Raw genomic sequence first — 13,555 nt, 5'->3', positions numbered from 1 at the left:
TTAACAAAGTTGGTAGATACATGAATGATATGATATGTATATCCAAACCCACAGACGAGACATCTAGCCCGAGATGATGCTTTTTTCATCACACTCAATTTAGTCACCATGCTACGAGAGGCTTACACAATTGGGTAAGTGTCTTGAGAGCGTTTTCAACACATTGGCATTCACAATGTCATTTTATAACGGTTTCCATAAAAAAAGTTTTTTTTTATTATTTTTTTTATTTAAGGTCATTTATATATAGAATGGTAAAATAGTCGTTTACTCACATCTACTATTTTCATTCCAAATCAATTTGGTCAATTTGGGGTTGTTAATTTTTTTCCATATTAAGTTCTTCATAGATAAAATAGTTTAATGTGTAATGATGCATGTCTAGATATAACCTTGTATACATAAGATTTGTTTATCTTTTCTAGATAAATTGTCATATACATAATATTTGTTTCTTTTCTAACAGAATTAACCCTCTAAATAAACCTAAATGAGCATTTACAAATATATTAAAAAAAAAACAAATTGAATAATATTCATCAATTATGACATGAGAACATGGAAGAAAAAAAATAAAAGAAAACCAGGTAAAAGGTTAAATAAGCCATGTTTTTTTTCCACTTAACCCATCAAATCTTTATCTTAAATCATTATTTTAGGATTAAGTAAAAAAGAAAACAACTATATATATATATATATATAGTTGTCCATATTAAATATTTAACCCACTAACCTTATTTTGTTTTATTTTATTTATTTATTTATTTATTTATTTGTTTGAACCGGCAAAGATATAATAAAATAAAAAACCCAACCTAACAAGATGATAGGCAGGGGAAAAAGATACAAGAGTACATAGAAGGGTAATGAGAAGTAAAACCATTACAAATTACACATAGGGTAGTTAATCTAATCTAACCAACTAAGATCTCCGTTACCACTCCTATATTTGAACCAAAGAAACATTATTGATTTAGTGATATTAGCCACTTTGGTTGCACAAACCAATTTATTGTTAAAAATTCTCTCATTCCGTGCCTTCCAGATGCCCCAAAGGGTGCCGTAGCAAATGCCCAACACTCTTTTCTTCTTCTTAGGGCAATTTCCCTAGGTAGATGCGTAGTCGATAATATCATGAACCGACTGAAAAATAGCCATGAGAATGTTACACCATTTGAAGATCCATTCTAAAAAAGTTTTAGCAAAAGGGCAATTCACCAAAATGTGATCTCCTGTTTCGTCATCTTCGCTGCATTGACAACAAACTTTTGATGGAATAGTTATACCTCTTGTAGACAAGGCAACAGCAATAGGCATTCGTCCCATTTTGCCCTCCAAATAAAGCTTGTGACCTTAATTGGAACCTCCTTAATCCACATGAATCTGCCATTATCAACCTGTTCTTGATTCTCCAACAAAATCCGAAGAGCTTTTACCTGATATTCCCCATTTGCGGTTAGATCACATCTCCAAGAATCGCCATTTGATACTTGTTTAACGAGTATTTTATCATGAGAAATGCCTTTCTTCTCAAAGTATTGACTTATGTATTTGAAAATTTGGTCAATATATTAAATTTTCTTATTGCATGGACTCAACTAAGTACAAACTCATCAAACGTCAAAAAGTCTATGCTCCAAGTTCAATGGCTCATTCCATACTCATCTCATATTAGTTCAATGTTTTCATTTGTATGCTTTCAATGACGTGTCACAAATTACTGACCTCTCCAAATGAGAAAATGGAAAAAGATTCTCATTTACAGAAGAGCTTAAAATTATAGTCCCTAGGATATACACAACATATCATTATTTGGGCTTATATTAGGCTTTATAAAAGAAAAACTTGTCGTGTTTATCAAAGCTTATACATTTTTTATTAAATGAAAAGTATAATGTATCATGGTGTAGAAGCCAATGAGATTTTCAGATTTCCCACATCGGCAGAAAGAATAAATGGGAAAAGAGAATTAGCTGTATAAAAAGGGAATGAGGCTAATGGATTAGATACTTACCTGGATGGGGTCAATGGTTGGTCAAAATGGATCATGGCCTAGAGCAGTGACTTTCATTGCACTTTGAAAGGGTGCTGCTTTAAGGTCGGCCCAAGTGGTCGAGCCTACATCATAATTTGTGACAGAGGGGGCTTGCGTTCGCGCAGCCCCTACCAAATGTTTAAGTTCAAATTTTTTGTCTTCTTTACTTTGTAATGAACAAAATAAATCAACATTGCTAATCGCATTATCTTCTTGATTCTTGTTGATAATATATGTTTATTAATTTAAATTGATGTACTCAACGGCCTTTTAATACTTCTTTGTACACGAATTTTGATAGTCTTTAATCGCATTTTGATGTGCAGAAGTGGGACTCGAGGCAAAAAATGTTCCACATAATCAATCAACATAATTTTTTCGTTAGATAGGATTTAGGAGGGTTGAGACTTGTGGGCTAATATGTAGTTTTAAGCAAGTGTTTTGTATCAATCTATATGAAAAATAAATTATGTAATGAAGTAAATTGTAATTTGTACAGTGGTACTTCGAACCACTTTGGACTTGGAACAAATATGAAGTAACTACCGATCCTTCTTTCCCTTTTGAGTTCTTTTGTAGGATCCACAGAAGGAAGGGAAGAAGACGAGAACGCGTGTAACAAATTATCTGATATATCAAGATGATGGTCATGAAACAAGGTTTTAAAAGAAAACTAAACAAATCGTACACCCTAATTTTATGCAACTATACTAGGAAATAGCAAAGATGATGACCATGAAACACGAATTCAGGAGGGATGAAGACTAGACAGCAACACGCCAACACCCCTTTGATTTATCCAACTATCGCTTGAGCTAATTCTGGTAGCGGACTGGCAATATCTGGTTCCTTTTGGGCCGGCTATCAACAACTTGGCATGCATTAGTGTCTTCAGGTAACTAGGAATACTAAGGAAAGGATAGTTGCAATGCATTGTTGCAAGTTCATCCATGTAGCTTCATCATCAGTGGCTACAAAAAAAGACCCATGTTTCGAAGACATCTATGCCAACGAAACATGTTGTCGCTACAACGTATGCTATACCGACGACATGTCGTTGGTATAGGGTTGACCAAATTTGTTTGACCTGGGTCTCTATGTCGCCGATATGTCGTCATCATAGCTTAGGCGGGAACGAAATGGGTTACGTGGTTTTCTCAAAACTTATGCTAACGACATGTCATCAACATAGGTTACAGAAAATATAATTTCTATTTATTTATAATTCATGTTGCAGAAAAAAGAAAACGATATTTTTTATTTATTTACGAGAAGTAGGATATGACGCCGTTTACATTAACCCTATGCCGACGACATGTTGTCGACATAGGGTTTAATCTCAAGGAACAAGTCAGTCGACCCTCATTAGTACTTGCACACCGACACTCATTCTCTCTTGATCTCTCTACCGGGGAACTCTACACAAATGACCCATCTGATCACTCTCCTTCACCGCCAACCGAAGGTAACTTCTAGGTGACTTCTATTTTCCAATTTAATTTTTTTCGGTTCGATTTTGAGATTTTGCTGTTTTTTTTGCTTTGTTTTCCGGTAAGCCACTCACTAGAAGAGGACCACTGACGACAACATCGAGTTCCAACCATTCTCCTTCACCGCCGACCACAAGTAAGGTTTTGTGATTTTCAAGTCTTTTCTCTTTGGGATTTTTTTTTTCCAGTGAGTCAGTGACCACCAGCCACCACCGGAGGACCACCGTCTACAACCAGCCACCGGAATCCGGGCACCACAGCAGGAAGAATGTAAGATTTTTATATTTTTATTTTAGTTTTGTCCTCGATTTGGTGATGTTTTTATGTATTTAGAATCTTTGATTAAGTAATTGTTGATGTTGAATGGTTGTTTTGGATGTATAAAATGTATAATATGTAATGATTGTGTTAGTTGTTTAGGTTTACTAGTTTGAGTACATATAAAATGAAGTGATAAAGTGTTTAATTGGTAAGTGTTTAAAGTGTTTTTATTTAATTTCATGATAAGTGCTTAATGATTAGTTGATAAAGTGTTAAATTGATAAAGTGCTTAATGTGTTTCTATTTTCATGATAAGTGTTTAATTTGTTTTGTATGTGAACACTTATTGGATTATATTGTAAAGTGCTTAATAGGTAAGTGTTTAATATCTTTTTATTTTCATGATAATATGGTTTGAAAGTGCTTAATATTTTAATGACTTAATTATAACCATTATGACTTTAACTTAAATATGTAATATGAGTGTTTAAAGTATAATGTTATAATAATAATAATAATAATAATAAAACAAAAGTAAATTGTTATAATAGAAAATATAAAAAAATATTTAAATTATAATGCTTTAATAAAAAAAAAAAAACTAAAATAAGATGTTATAAATAATATAAAAATTAAAATAGAAAGCTTTAGCAAAAAAAAAAAAACTGATAAAAGTACATTGTTATTAAAGAAAACCTAATTAGATAAAGTTATTAATAGAAACATACTTTTATTAGTTTGTTTATTAAAGCATTCTATTTTCACTTCTTATTCATATTTATAACAAATATATATATATATATATATATATATATATATATATATATATATATATATATATATATATATAGTACAATGTCATTATGTAGAATCTAATAAAAATGTGTTGCTATTAAAGAAACCTAACTCCAAAGGTATTACTTTAATTAATAAAAGGATGAATTTAATAAGAAAATAAAATTAAACGGTACATTATTTAAACCGTAATATTAGGTGATATAATATAAAAAGTAAGATGCTATATTAGAAAATAAACAAAAGTATGATGCTATATTAACAAAAGTATGAAAACATGTTGAATCATTGATTTTTAGTTTAAGTCTCTTCTTTATAATAATCAAAAGCCTACAAATACTCACCCAAAATTGATTTAGAAATTAATTTCGGGTTAACCCCGTTTTATGACTGTTTTTTGAATACTTTATCTCATTTAGGATATGAATGTTTACTGTACGATTGTTTATTTAAGAAAGAATTCTTGTCATTTTCTTTTTGCTCATCGGGTATATATTTCTTTAAATAGTTGGGAGCAAAGGGTAAATGTTGCCGGATTTTTCTCAAACAAATAATCATGTGACACATCCACATATGAGATATGATATAAAAAAAATAGGTTTAAAAGCCTACCCTTGTGAATACTTTATCCATTTTGTCTGATTTTTACTTCTCATGTATATATTTCTTTATATACTTGTGAATACTCTTATCCATTTCATATGATTTTTACTTCTTGTAGAGTAAACTTTAAACTCTAACGTATGTTTATAGCCCAAATACAATATAACTTTCAATAACATGTATACAAGGTGATTTTTTAATTATGAAACAGTAATGACGATCGATAATAATTGGATTAGAGAGAAGAACCAAATGTCTTCAAAATTCTTGAAAGGTCTTAACAACTTTATGAAGATTGCTGAGAAACACGTCAACTATGAAGGCAAAGTACACTACCAGTGCAAAAAGTGTGTAAATATGTAACGACTGTTTTGCCTACATTTTATGCCCACATACATGACCATGGGTTTCTAGAATAATATATTATGTGGGATCATCATGGTGAGAAACATGTTACTTCGGATTTAGGCTTCACTCCAAGAATAAGCACTCCAGTACCTAATGACATGTTTGATGTAATTGATGATGTTATGGAGAGACAAAATACAAATAAAGAAAATATAGATGAGGAGGGATGAGGTATAGACCCAAAATTTGATGTTTTGTTTGAGGAGCTCAATACCGATTTATGCCATGATTGTAGTGAAATGTCTTCCTTGAACTTTAAGGAAAAGTTGTTGTATATTAAAGTGATCAATAGATGGACAAATAGTTATTTTTGACTAACTTGTAGAGTTACTAAGAGTTGCTTTCCCAAAGAGAAAGATTCCAACCTCACAATATGAAGAAGTTGAAAAAGATAGGGCCAGGGATATCAATCCATCCACGCTTGTAAAATGATTGTGCTATGTTTTGGAAGGATAATGATTCCATGCAAAATTTCTCGATTTGTAAGGATATTAGATGGGTGGATGCATCCACAAAGGGGAAAAAAGTACCACAAAAAGTGTTACGGTTTTCCTTTGACTCCAAGGCTTCAAAAAATGTATAACTCCAATATCACAACTAAAGATATGAGTTGGCATAACATTGGATGGTCAACAGATTGTATGATGTGTCATCCAGTTGATCGGAAGTCATGGGAAGATTTTTATTAGAGATATTTAGAGTTTTCCAAAAAACCTAGAAAAGTTCATCCTGGTTTGCATGTTGATGGTTTTAATCCATTTGAAAACTTTAATAGTACTTATAGTACTTGGTCGGTTATATTGATTGCCTATAATACACCACCATGGATGTAACACCCTGATTTTTGGTAAGTACGCTTTTGCCCCTTCATCTATCGAGTTTTGCGCTTTTGGCCCTTAAGCTGGTACATGGGGCGTACCACTTAGTATGCTCAGCGTACTGGCTAGTGATGGATCGGGGCAAGCGGGTGCGTACGTGTGACATCTCCAATTTCACGGCCAGAAAAGACCGATTTGTTTATGCTTTGTTTTTATAAAATCAGAGTAATCCTTTGATTAAAAGAGTTGCGGAATTTGTTCCCAAAACAAAATATGATAAAATTTATCAAAACGTTTCTCAAGAGAATGTGTTTTCATTAAATAATAAAACCTTGGGATGTCATGTTCCGATACAGACCAAAAGCATAAACAGTACAATATAGACCTTACAACAGTTATTTGTAACTACTGATCTATAATCCAAAATCTCTCGTCAAGTCCACCAATTTATACTCTTCTGCCATTACCTGTAATGAAAAGAAAACTGAGTGGGTAAGGCTTGGGAGCCTGGTGATCATATAGGGTTTTCAACCCACAATAATACATTTATTATTCAATCATCAAACAATCAACCCAAATACCCATCCCAATAACTCCTTTATTTCTTAAGGGTTTACCCTAAGGACCAACTATCCTTCATTCATTCATTCCTAAGGATTTACCTAAGGAACTGGCACAAAGTCCATTTGCTACCAAGGTTTATACAACATGCACTACTTCACATAGTCACCAGGGTTCATACAATTGGCACTACGGCTCATAGTCACCAAGGTTTACACGATAGGCACTACGTCTCATAGTCACCTAAGTTTACACAACAGGCATGTAGTCACATCGTCACCAAGGTTTATTAAATAGACACGAAGTCGCATCGTCACTAATTCTTACTCAATAGGTACGAAGTCACATCGTCACCAAGGTTTACTCGATAGGCACGAAGTCACATCGTCGCCAAGGTTTACTCGATAGGCACGAAGTCGCATCGTCACCAAGGCTTACTCAATAGGCACGAAGTCACATCGCCACCAAGGTTTTACTCAAGAGGCACGAAGTCACATCGTCACCAACTATTCCATATACCCATGTTCTACCCAACAATTTTGTACATATAAATACAAACATAGTTTAAATCATTTAACACCCGTATAAAAACATCAATTCCAAGACCATCTCAAATAGACAAATAATATATAACACATAGCACGTATTTCTTAGCTAATACTTTATTTTTATGTGTTAGAAGAAAGTAACTATACACTCAATTGATCAGAAGATGATCGGACAACACTACAGCTTGTAAAAGTAGTATTCTTCGGTAGATCTGGAAGATCTTCACAAAAACCGTGCTTCTCGCGGGCAGAGCTTCGGCTCGGGAATTTCACTTCCCGGGATCTTCGGGGCTTCGGAACTTGCTTCGGGGCTCGGGAATGATACCAAGGCTTCGGGATATTTCTTGCACGTAAAACGGGGTAAAAACGAGTGAGAGAGAAGAGTTTGAACAAAAGAAATCGATAGCCATCGACATCTATTTATAGGGTGTTGAAACCTCAATTACGCTGGGTGTAAATCTAGGTACGCTGGGCGTACTAAGCCTTACGTTGGGCGTACGCAACGTCATTGCATGCGTATGTAGTCGAGTGACATCATTGCATGCATAGTTGAGGCAGTTCCAAGTACGCTGGGCGTACTCCAAAATTACGCTAGGCATACTCGATTAAGCAAACTTTAAACTTGCGTAACTTTCGCATACGAGCTTCGTTTTTTACGTTCTTTATACCCACGCGTACGTGAGACTATACTCTAAATCTAGGTACGCTGGGTGTACGCAACATCATTGCATGCGTATGTACTCGAGTGACGTCATTGCATGCGTAGCTAAGGCGGTTCCGGGTACGCTGGACATACTCCAAAATTACACTAGGCGTACTTGATTAAGCAGACTTTAAACTTGCGTAACTTTCGCATACGAGCTCCGTTTTTTACGTTCTTTATATCCACGCATAGGTGAGACTATACTCTACAACTTTCATTTAGACTCCGTCGGCTGATTCCGAATTTATTTTTATTATATTATTTTTAGTAGGCCGGGACAGGAAAACTCCGTTATAAATTTATAACTTATTCATCCGAAGTCCGTTTTCGTCTGTTTATTCACTTTCGTAATACTATCGACGAGATCTTTGATTCTCGTTTAGATTTTTTCGGCTAAAAACCGCTCGATCTGAAATCAAGTATTCAGGCTGTATACCGCTAAGGTGAAACTTCAGAAAATCATAACTTCTTCATACGAAGTCAGATTTGGGCGTTCTTTTTATGCACGCTCTCAGTTTAACGAACTCTACAACTTTCGTATAGATCACTAAGGCTAAAAAGCACTTTATCGTAAATTTCACTTTTTACTTCACACAACGTTGTGCCGGTTCTGTCGCGAAACTTCGACAGGTCATAACTTCTTTATTATAACTCGGATTTCAATGTTCTTTATATGTACGAAATCCTTGTAACATATACAACAACTTAGTTAAGATTATTCATTCTAAATAATCTTATATCAAAAAGTCATTTTTGACGCTTATCGTCTCTAAATTGACTAGCCCTGATCTACGGGCGTTACAGTACGCTGGGTGTCTGCTATGGTACGTTGGGCGTACGTGGATCTTCCTGAAACCTTAATGTAGGGTATTGCACTCTATACATTCATCCTTAACATTTTAGGGTTGGACTCATCATGTGTCCCTCAACCTCCATAAAACCCTAATCGTCCCCTTAGCCTCCATTTAGCATCTTTGAGCTTTTAAAGTGAAATTTGTGTGTCTTGGGTCCATCGTTGAAGAATCAATAAGAGAGTAAAGTTCATAGCTTGGTATGAGATTTGAGATCCATAAATCTTCATCAAATTGCAAGTTTCTCAATGTATAAAGATCAAACCTTGACTTGTTAATGACTAGTTTCCTTTATGGGTTGATTTGGTTCACTTTGGTCCCTTTCTTTCATGGATTTACGGTTTGGGTCGACTTGATGGATCATTTCTCTAGATCTAACCTTGTTAGAGGTTTCCTTGGCACAAAGGTGCCAACTTTATGGGGTTTTGGTCACCTTTCATGCATTAATCCATTCGTTAAGTCATTGCTAAGCTAAATAGCTTCATGTAGCCATGCATGAATGTAAAGTAAGCAAATTTACGTGTTATTTTAGCTGATGGGAAGTCAGATCTACATTTTGGTACCTTATCTTGAGGTATTAAGTGCTTAATGGGTCGTTTGGCTTAACAGAGGAGTACGGTGGGCGTACAAGCCAATACACGCAACATACAAGCCCCTATGCGTGTATGCTCAGCGTATAGTTGAGTACGCCACGCGTACTCAGTCTGTGGGCTTTGCGGTTTTGGGCTTCGAGTTTGGGCCACCTTTTTGGGCTTATATGTTTGGGTACTCCTTGGGCCATCTGAGTGTTGATGTTTTGGGTCAAGTGAAGGATTATGCCTTGGGGAAAAGCCCAAGATGGAGTTGGGTCCAATTTGGAAAATTTGGCCTATAATAGGTCGTGGATGGTTAATTAATGGTTGGGCCTTTTGGATCAAGATTTAGGCCTGGTTCTTAGCCCAACTAAGGAAAAAGGGTAAAGTAGCCGTTTACCCTAATTTTGGACTATCAGCTTGGATTGTAATCCCAGTCTTGATTGGATGATTTTATGTTGTGTTAGTGTGAGGATTTTTATGAGCTAGCAGCCAAAGACTTTCTGTGTGATTTCAGAAGTGTGAGGTGAGTTATCCTCAGTATAATAACAGGATCTAATGCACCAAGGCCGACCCTTTGGATTGAATCCTGGTTTATTGTATGATGCTATGTGCAATGATATGCTAAATATGTATCCTAGTTTATAGGATGATGCTATAGTAGTGATCTATTAGATCTATGTGCTGTCTGTGCATGCTAGCTAGTATTTGATATGTTATATATGATGTGTGTTAGTGGGTGGGTTGAGGCGGTCCTGCTTTGTGCTGAAGGCCAACAGACCCATGGCGTCCAGGATAGGCTGAAGGCCAGTGGGGCGTACCAGTCAGGTCGAAGGCCCGAAGTATGTTCCAGATAGGTTGAAGGCCCAGTGTGGTAACCAGTCATTTTGCAGGTTCTGTGAGCGTACCAGATAGACTGCAGGCCGGTGGGGCGTTCCAGTCAGACTGAAGGCTCTTATGCATGCTGTTTATGATTACTACTCTAGTTTTGTATTGGGTTGGTATTTTGGGGGAAACTCACTATAACACTCCAAATCAGGTATTACCTTGGAAACCCTTGAAAAATTTAAATGTTGCATAATCAGTCCCTTAAGTACGCTAGGCGTACTCATGGATACGCTTAGCATACTTTGCAAGAATGATCGCGGAGGGACAACACGTACGCTGGGCGTACGTGACAGATGTCCAAACCCTAATTTCTGGACTTGAGACCTATATAAGCATCCTTATCTCATTTGAGCCTCACCCTAATCAGCCTCTTTCACCTTCAAACGTCTCTAAAAACCCTAATACCATTTGAGTGTGTGTTTTAAGCTTAAGGAGTGCATTTGTGGCCATTTTAGTGTCCATTCAAGAAGAAGAAGTTGTCGAGCTAGCTTGGAGTGGCAATGGGCTTCAAGAATCTGTATCTAGTTCACCTTGAGGAGCTTCTGGAGGTATAAAGCTTTGATCTTGCCTTCTTATTCTTTAGATCTGGTTAGGGTTTTCTTTATGGTCCCTTTTGTTGGTTTTGGACCTTCTCTTGAGAGTTAAGCAACTCTAGAGGTTGAAATGGTTAGATCTGAGCCTCGTGAGCATGCTAGATGCATAAAGGTGCTAGCTTGGAGCGTATCTAGACTCCATGCAAGAGTTTGGAACCTTATATGAAGTCCTAATGTGAAGAATGAAGTTTTTAAGTCCTATAGAGCATACAAGGGCATAAAGTTGCCAACTTTATGCCCTAGGACGTCTTGATGAGCTTAGATATGGTTTTGGTCATTAGAACATCGAGTATTAAGCACTTAGTGGAAGGAAGTGCTTAATCTGCTTGTATGTTGGGCGTAAGTTAGTGTACGCCGCATGTACTGCTCAAGGACTCAGTACGCTACGCGTACCGGTGTGGTATGTCGGGCTTACGCGTATCAGTTGGACTTGGATTTGTTTTGGGCCTCAATTAGTCATTGGGCCTGGTCATGTTTTGGGTTAGTGGGCCAGTTTATCTATTTTGGGCCATAGATGTTTTGATTAGGCTTTAATTGGGCCATGAGGCCCATTAATGATTTTGGATATGGACTTTCGGCCCATTAACTAAGGAAGACCTTTTGGGACATTTTGAAAGGACTTGGAGTTTGGGTTTTTCAGTTGGGTTGTGTTTAGCCCTAAGCTTGGGTAATGTTATCATTGTTCAGCACAGGAGGCTACAGACAGTTAGAAGACCAACTTTTGTATTCTTCAGACAGAAGTGAGTCTTCTCACCATACCAATGGGTCTAAGGCACCAAGGCCGACCCATTTTATGTTATGCGGTACACTAGCTGTAGTAGAGATATGTGGTATGATAGTTAGCTTTATGATAAGTGGTGTGCTAGTGATTATATGATATTTTCATGGAAGACCCCAGGGGGAGCCCATAGCAATTGAATATAAGACCATGTGGGGGAGCCCATGGCATTCCTAGGTAAAGACCATGTGGGGGTAGGCCATGGCATGATGGTATAAGACCCTAGGGGAGCCCACAACATCCTTATATGTTTATGTATATGTTATGTAGTATGATAGATACTGATGGGTTTTGAGCATTCTAACACTTCCTAAGTGTACATGCAACCCTAATAACCTTGGATCTACGTTTGTCTAATTATCATGCAAAGTTGAATTCCAAGGTTATATTCCTATCTAGAATACATGGGGAACTATTTTTAACTTGAATGGAAGATAGAATAACTTACCTTGTTGTTGCTTATGATCCTTGAAACCTTGTGAGCCTAGCACCCCAAGTGTGATGCCTCAAATGCTTCACACAACACCAAATGCAAAAGAGTAGACTTTGAAAGAATCTTACACTAGCAAAAATGGGCCTAGCCCTCACTTGTTCATGTGTGTATGTCCGATTTTGGTGGAGAATGGGTTCCTTATATAGTGTTGACACATCTAGGGTTACACCATGTAAACCCTAATGTGTCATGACTCTTCATTTCCATGACCCATGGGTTTGTAACTCCCATGGAGCATCCTATGGGTGGAACCCAACTTGATATTCCATGGAGCCTCTTAGCCCACTATACAAGTTATGGATGATTTACATAATCAACCCATATATTTAATTAGTTATCTTTTGATCACTTAATTAATTATAAATTAATTCTTGATCAAACTAATTAAATAATATTATTAATATATTAGAACTTATAATATATTAATAATCCACAAGTGTTATTTCTCTCATTTAGTCTATCCAATTGCATGGTGCCATGCAACCCAAATGGACCATGCCAGGTCGGGTCAAGTACATACCAGAAATAGTTATGGACTTAGACACCTTATCCAACAGTCTCCCACTTGGATAAGTCTAATAACTATAACTGCAAGTATGACTTCAGGAACCGATCGGCAATCATAGCTCTTTCAAGGTTTCTCGGAACTGAGAAGATGATGATACGCCATTTAAGATAAGTGATCATATAATCCTCTGTTATAGATATCAGCCAGACAAATACATGGAACAATGTCTTACTTATTGTCCAGCAGTTTGTTTCCCGATTTCCAATTTGTTTGACAAAGAACTTAATTGAACACATCAACTTAGTTCTGACTGGGCCCGGTACATAGGTCAAAACAAAATCATTGAGGGGCCCAGATATCAACTTCTAATCTAAGAAGGAACAGATAAACTTCGACTCATATGTTTGCTCTACCACTCATTGAATTATACACAAGAGCACGTTTTATAACATCGAGTTACCAATGCGTTTTCGTCAAATCAATGCATAACCAACTCATAAGTAACAAATCATATCTCTAGGTTTGAAGACTTATATGATATTACCGTCTCACGATCACTTGAGATAAATTCCATGAAGTGATTCCAGTGAGCGTGGGTTGAGTCCAATGCTTAGAACTTATGAGCACTCATGATTGTTGTAGCCATGTCC

The 13,555-nt window shown here is 36.3% G+C and overlaps 1 non-coding gene across 1 annotated transcript; it reads left to right on the top strand.

The window, feature by feature from the left end:
- Positions 1-2,006: 2,006 nt before the first annotated feature.
- On the top strand, positions 2,007-2,167 carry LOC111884711 (U1 spliceosomal RNA). Its single transcript, XR_002847870.1, has one exon. It is a non-coding gene; the product is annotated as a U1 spliceosomal RNA (small nuclear RNA).
- Positions 2,168-13,555: the final 11,388 nt, after the last annotated feature.

This window comes from Lactuca sativa, chromosome 2, assembly GCF_002870075.4.
Source record: "Lactuca sativa cultivar Salinas chromosome 2, Lsat_Salinas_v11, whole genome shotgun sequence".
Taxonomy (NCBI): domain Eukaryota; kingdom Viridiplantae; phylum Streptophyta; class Magnoliopsida; order Asterales; family Asteraceae; genus Lactuca; species Lactuca sativa.
This window is presented reverse-complemented; position numbering and strand designations above follow the sequence as displayed.